A 7,244-nucleotide genomic window follows, 5' to 3' on the forward strand; every position below is an offset into this window, starting at 1 on the left:
ACTAAAAGATATTTAACTTAAATTATTATGACAGTTGTAGCAAAAAAGAAAAGTATGGTGTACACATTTGCAATTCCACTGTGTGGGTAGAGGCAAGATGATCAGGAGTTCAAGGCCAGCCTGACCCATATGAGACCTCATCAGGGAGACCTTATCATGAAGAGGAGGAAGACAGAAGAGGAAAAGAATAAAAGGAAAAAGGAGGGGAAAGGAGGTGGGAAAAGGTAGGAAATGGAGAAAGAAGACAAATTAAAGAAGCTGCCTTTTACTCATTGATAAGTGGATATTAGCCCAAATGCTTTACCTAGATGCTTTTTACCCTAGATGCACAGAACACGTGAAACTCAAGACGGATGATCAAAACACGAATGCTTCACTCCTTCTTTAAAAGGGGAACAAGAATACCCTTGGCAGGGAATAGAGAGGCAAAGATTAAAACAGAGACTGAAGGAACACCCATTCAGAGCCTGCCCCACATGTAGCCCATACACATACAGCCACCCAATTAGACAAGATGGATGAAGCAAAGAAGTGCAGGCCGACAGGAACTGGATGTAGTTCTCTCCTGAGAGACACAGCCAGAATACAGCAAATACATAGGCGAATGCCAGCAGCAAACCACTGAACTGAGATCGGGACTCCCGTTGAAGGAATCAGAGAAAGGCCTGGAAGGGCTTGAAGGGGCTCGAGACCCATATGAACAACAATGCCAACCAACCAGAGTGTCCAGGGACTAAGCCACTACCCAAAGACTATACATGGACTGACCCTGGACTCTAACCTCATAGGTAGCAATGCATAGCCTAGTAAGAGCACCAGTGGAAGGGGAAGCCCTTGGTCCTGTCAAGACTGAATTCCCAGTGAATGTGATTGTTGGGAGGAGGGCAGTAATGGGGGGGGAGGATGGGGAGGGGAACACCCATATAGAAGGGGAGGGGGAGGGGCTAGGGGGATGTTGGCCCAGAAACCGGGAAAGGGAATAACAATCAAAATGTAAATAAGAAATACTCAAGTTAATAAAGAAGAAAAAAAAGGAAAAAAAAAAAAAAAAGAAGCTGCCTTTTAAAGTTATTTCCTAGGCTTATCTGCCAAACTTCCCTATTCATGTAGAAAACTATTCAAGATCTGTAGAATTACATTCTATTATTATCATTTAAATAAATTTAATAATTTAATTGTCATACAAATAAATTTAATCAATTTAAACACACTTCCAAAACTGTGATTTAAAGTTAATGTTTAAAGTGAAATTTTCTTTAAATATGTCTAAAATGATACAAAAAATACATTTAAAATTATTAGAGAACTACCATTAAATAAACAGGAAGGAATGATTAAGTTTGAAATAGATGGTCAATACAAATCCGTGACTAAATGTTAGGGGACTCACTGGCATGTACTTTTTGTGTTGCTTTTCTTTTATGGTGGTGAGGGCAGAATGCAGGCTTTTATGCGTAGTAGACAAGCAGTCTGTAACTGAGTCACATCCCCAGCCCTGGTTTGTTTGTTTGGTTGGTTGGTTGGTTTTGTTTTGTTTTGTTTGGGGTGGGGCGCTTTACTCCTTTATTTTTTTATTGGAAATACATTTCATACAATATATTCTGATTATGGTTTCCTTCCCCCTACTCCTCCCAGCTTCTCCCCTCCCATACAAATCGATACTGTCTCTAGTTAGAAAGCATATAGGCAGCTAAGGAATAATAATAAACTACAATAAGATAATCAAAAAACAAATCTGAATATGACAAAACAACCAAACAGGAAAAAAGACAACAAAGACAAAAGAAAGCTAAAACAAACAACAAAAATAGCACGTGCGCACACACATGCATGCACACACATACACACACACACACACACACACACACACACACACACACGCTCACGCGCGCACACACACACAACACAGAGACATACACATTCTTACACCCAGGAATCCCATGAAATTTTTCAAAAAATTGGAAGCCATAATATATATGCAAAGGACCTGCTAAGTTTTTTGGAGACAAAGAAGCCCTGGCTGATCAGTATGAGACAAAGAACTTCCAAGGATGCTGGAGAGGACAGAGGACAGAGGACAGAGGACAGTTGCTATGCTTTACTGGTATATTAGTGCCAATATAGTGGTATATTGATTCTCTTCAGGGTTTAAAAACATACAAAGAACCTTAAATGGTTCCCTATCATCTAATATATATGCACATGAAGCCTAAACTCTATTTTCAAGGTCCTATACAAAAATAGTGCTCAAATTTCTTCTCGCAACTTTCGTTTCAGTATTATTTTAAACTGTTTTTCTACTGAAACCTAAAGATAAGTCTACTAGAAATACTACTGAGCCAAGTTTGATCTCAGAACCCAGGACAAATCAAATACACCTGCAGGCTACAAATTAAAATCTAGTGTGGTTTGTTTAGATTCCCAGCACGTGTAGGGTGGCTAGCATCTGTGTGTATCTCCGGTTCCAGGGTATCCAAAACCCTCTTCTGCCAGCAACAAATGGGGCACAGAGACCAGGAAGAAATACTCACACTCAAAAAATAAAAACAAAACTTTAAAAAAAATAAACTTTAACTTGATTTACTACTTGGATCCTGAAATTGTACTATCTAAAGTGGTATTCTCATGACTTACTGCCTAAGGAAAAAAACAAGCTTTAAAGATACACACACAGGGCTGGAGAGATGGCTCAGTGGTTAAGAGCATTGACTGCTCTTCCAGAGGTCCTGAGTTCAATTCCCAGCAACCACATGGTGGCTCACAACCATCTGTAATGAGATCTGATGCCCTCTTCTGGTGTGTCTGAAGACAACTTCAGTGTACTTATATATAATAAATAAATAAATCCTTAAAAAAAAATAGACACACACACACACACACACACACGAAAGAAAAATCCAAAGTTTTATTCATCATCAATAAGTTGGTGGGTGTTTCACCAACTTTTAAAATATACTTTCATTAGTTCTGAGAATTTCATACATGCAAACAATATATCTGATCACACCCACACCCGACCTCCCTTACCTCCTCCCAACGCCTTCACAGCTTCATGTTCTACCAATTTTTTTTATGCCGCCACTGTAATCTGTATCTTAATCACCTTTGAACTTTTTTTTCTTTTTTGAGTGATGATTCCCTATGTAATTCAAGCTGGCATCAAGCAAGAAATCCTGATTCATCCTCTAAAACAACAGGATTACAGACATGTGCCAGCTTAAGCTTTTTAAAAATTTATACGAACTCAGTATGAAATTTTATAAACTACAAACTCAATGACCTACCAAAATGGCCTTCTCAAGAATTCATACCTACCACTAGATGAAATCTAAAAGCCCCTTCCTAAATAAAATTCAAGCTTCTCTTCTCCTGGATTCTCCTCTGCATTCTGTACCCCAGAAGACAGTTTTCCTGACATTAACCACTAGACTACAATTTATACCTTCTGACCTAACTAACCACTTGATGCCGTCTTAATTGCAACCACTGAAAACTGGGCATGCCACTACAGGGTTATCCTGATTGTGATGGTTGCTCCATCTTGACTATAAAAGGAACTGTGTCTTGAGGGAAACTGAATTGTATAAAATGGGAACAGATAGCTCTAGTTTGCAACCATCCCTGATCCCTGATCCCTGATTCGTCAGGCTCCTGCTGTCTTTTCTCTCTCCCACAATGGACTATACTTTCGAGTGAGCTGACATAAACCCCTTCTCTCTTAGGCTAATTTTGGTCAGAGTGTCTTATCACAGGAACAACAAAAGACACTAAGACACCAATCTACCCTCGTTCCTTCCAGAGCCCTGAGTAAGCAGTGACTGCTTTTCCTATCAATCAATCATCTCACTGCACTCCTTTCTGGTCTTTCCCATGCTGCAGAGGGAAACGGAAGTGGTCAGACAGTTCACCCCATCACTGCACTGTCCAATGAAGGGAACTGCCACACCACAGAAGACTGAGCCTCTAAAAAATGCACCTACTCACAGGAAAGGATATTGAAGTGAAAACACAAAATTTCAAAAACTTTGCAACAAAAAAAAAATGCAAAACTTCTCATTATAGCTTTTTGGGAGCTATCCCATTATTGGATATCTATTAAAACAAATCTGCCAAAACTTTAGAAATGCATGAGTTAAACAGCTTAGATTACTAGAACTCATCCCACCAGAGTGGGGAATATCACCAAGTGGAAAAAAATGGTTAGTGCAAGAGGTCCCAAGTTCAATATTCAGCATCAAAAGAAAGGACATTTCCATTTGCTATTTTTTCCTTTATATATTTCATCATGCCTACCAAAAATTTTAACTATATTCATGAGCCCTGACATGGTGGCACATGCTTGTAATTCTAATGCTTAGAACATAAGTCAGAAAGATCAAGAGTTCAAGGCCAGCCTGGGTTACAAGAGACCTTGCTCTCTAGTATGAATAAGTAATTTTAAGCACTTTCAGGAGATTAGATGATGATTCAAATCACAATATCTTGAATCACACTGTCTGTTTTTAAATCTTTCCTAGATATAAAACTGCAGATAAGGGGTTGGGGATTTAGCTCTGTGGTAGAGCGCTTGCCTAGGAAGCGCAAGGCCCTGGGTTCGGTCCCCAGCTCCGGAAAAAAAGAAAAAGAAAAAAAAAAAACTGCAGATAAGCTATTATTTCTATACTTCGATGTCCTCAATTTTAAAAGGACAATAACAGCTAAGTAGTGGTGCACACTTGTAGTCCTAGCACGTAGCAAGCTGGGTGGGAGAATCACCATGGGCTAGAGGTCAGCCTCGGCTACATGCTGAGTTTACGCCCAGCCTGAGCAACATAACCAACCCTGCTCCAAAATAACAACAGCGATAACAGATGGTGAAACAATAAAGACTCCGAGACTGAAAGGAAAGCTACAGGACACAACCTAAAGTATTAGCATTACAGCTTTTTCCTAACACAAGAAAGAGCCCACACAAAGTTCAACTGACCTCATTTTAATCATTTAAGACTGTAGAGGGGCCAGGAATGTAGCTCAACAAGACAGCCCTTGCTTAGCATGTGGAGGACCCTGAATCTGACCCTCAGAAGAGGGAACAGGGGAAGATTTAAGACTATAAACTAAAACCAAAACATAGTGATACACACCTGCAGCCCCAATACTCAGGAGGCCGAGGCAAGAGAATCTAACATTGAAGCTACATTGGGCTACAAAGAGAAATAGAAGTCAATCTGAGCTAATACTCAGACCTATGAACTCCATTCCCAAAAGAATAATTACGAATGCATTTGCTGTTCATGGCAACTCTAGGGCAATGGTCTCTACCCCTTTGGGAATCACTTATCAGGCATTGTGTGTGTATCAAATATTCACATTATGATCCTAACAGTAGCCAAATAACAGTTTTGAAGTAGCAATAAATAATTTTAAGGCTGGGGTCACCACAACATGAGGAACTGTATTAACGCTTTGAAACAATAGGAAGATTGGGAACCACTGCTATAAAGCACAGGAGGGGTGTAACAGTGAATAATCTACAGGCTGAAGAGGTGGAGAGAACCCAAGAATTCTCATGTTTGGATTAGCCAGGTGTAGTGCTATATGATTCCGGGGCTCTATCTCATCAGTCCATTTCCCTCCATCCGCAGACAGGTCTATCCGAGTTCAAAGCCACCCTGGTCTATTTAGTAGACCAGGACTACATAGACCTTGTCTCGAACAAACAAACAAGGTCTTTTTGCTTAGTTTTATGAGTGTGTATATCTACACGTATGTAAGTACATCTGTGAACAGGGCTATGCTAGACGACAGTGCTGAATCCCCCAGGACTGGAGTTACAGACACGTATAAGCTGTCAAATGGGTGCTGGGAATGGAACTACAGTCCTCTGCAGGGCAGCCTGTGCTCGAGCCACTGCACCATCTCTCTGCCCTCAGTATGGTTTTCTGGGTAGTTCCTTCCACCCTAACTACAAAGATAACTTGCAAAGCTCCAAAAGACTGTCTGAGGCATGTAAACCTGTGAATCAACAATATAGCACTATTTGACTGTGGATAAGCACTTTAACAAAATAAACACCACAGCCATTTAGCTAACAAGTTTGTCAAGAAAACCAGCCCTTCAGCATTAACAGAACTCAAATTTCAAAGAACTTCACCAGCTCTTTTTAGCTAGGTTTGGTTTGAAAGACAACAGTTAAACCATACTTGGAATATACTTAAGTAAAAAGTTTTTAACTTTTAAAAATTGTCTCTTTCATATCTCTCTCTCTCTCTGTCTCTCTGTCTCTCTGTCTCTCTGTCTCTCTCTCTCTCTCTCTGTGTGTGTGTGTGTGTGTGTGTGTGTGTGTGTGTGTGTATGTTTTAGACTGGTCCCAGAATTAAAAGTTACAGAAAGTTCTGAGCCACTACACATGGATGCTGGAAATCAAAATTTGGTCCTCTGCAAGAGCTCTTAACCACTGGACCATCTCTCTAACCCCTTGAATAAGACTATAAGTATAATTAAGTTCTTTCCTTGATAAAAAAAAAAATCAAGGTCTGGAGAAAGAGCCAAGTGTAATGGCTTATATGCCTGTAATCTCAACACTCGAGAGGTTGAGACAGCAGTATTGCCTGGGGTTCGAGTTCCAGACCAGCCTGGCGTATAGTGAAACCCATCTTAAAAATTAACAAAAACAAATAATAAAGCTGGTTAAGGCAAATAATTATTAAATATAAATACGTTTCTTATGATTAACCATCAATATGGAACAAAATGTTTGCACTGTTCTAGCCGTATGTCTAAATGACTTAAACATCTACATTGTTAACTACAATTTATTCTTTTTTTTAACTTTTAACTTTTTGGCTGGCCTCGAACATGATACAGAGCCCAAGAAAGACTTAAACAACTTCTTGCCTCTCCCTCGGTGCTAGGATCACAGGTGTGCAAAGGTTATGTGGTGCTGAGAACCCAATTGATGGGCAAGCACTCTACCAAGTGAGCTACATCGCTGCTCCCATTCTTTATTATCCGTGCAGGACTTTTTGCTTGCTTTCTTGCGATTGGGCAAACTCCTGCATAGCTATTAACTTGTTTGAATGGTCAAAAGGAAAAAAGTAAATAGCCAAACAGAAGTTCAGAAAGAGGTGAACCTCAAGGCTAGACGAATGTCACGAATGACATAACTGAAAGTCCAATTTAATACTCGATCAGGGGGACATGACAGATCTTCACTCTTATACTCCGTTTCGGAAGCTGCATCTTTCTATTTTGTCTAGTAAGTG

General features: G+C 39.9%; 1 protein-coding gene across 8 annotated transcripts in view; it reads right to left on the reverse strand.

The window, feature by feature from the left end:
• Positions 1-7,244, reverse strand: part of Trappc8 (trafficking protein particle complex subunit 8) — a 76,540-nt gene that overhangs the window by 68,525 nt on the left and 771 nt on the right. The gene's annotated exons all lie outside the window — the stretch shown is intronic.

The sequence above is a fragment of the Rattus norvegicus genome, chromosome 18 (assembly GCF_036323735.1).
Source record: "Rattus norvegicus strain BN/NHsdMcwi chromosome 18, GRCr8, whole genome shotgun sequence".
Taxonomy (NCBI): Eukaryota; Metazoa; Chordata; class Mammalia; order Rodentia; family Muridae; genus Rattus; species Rattus norvegicus.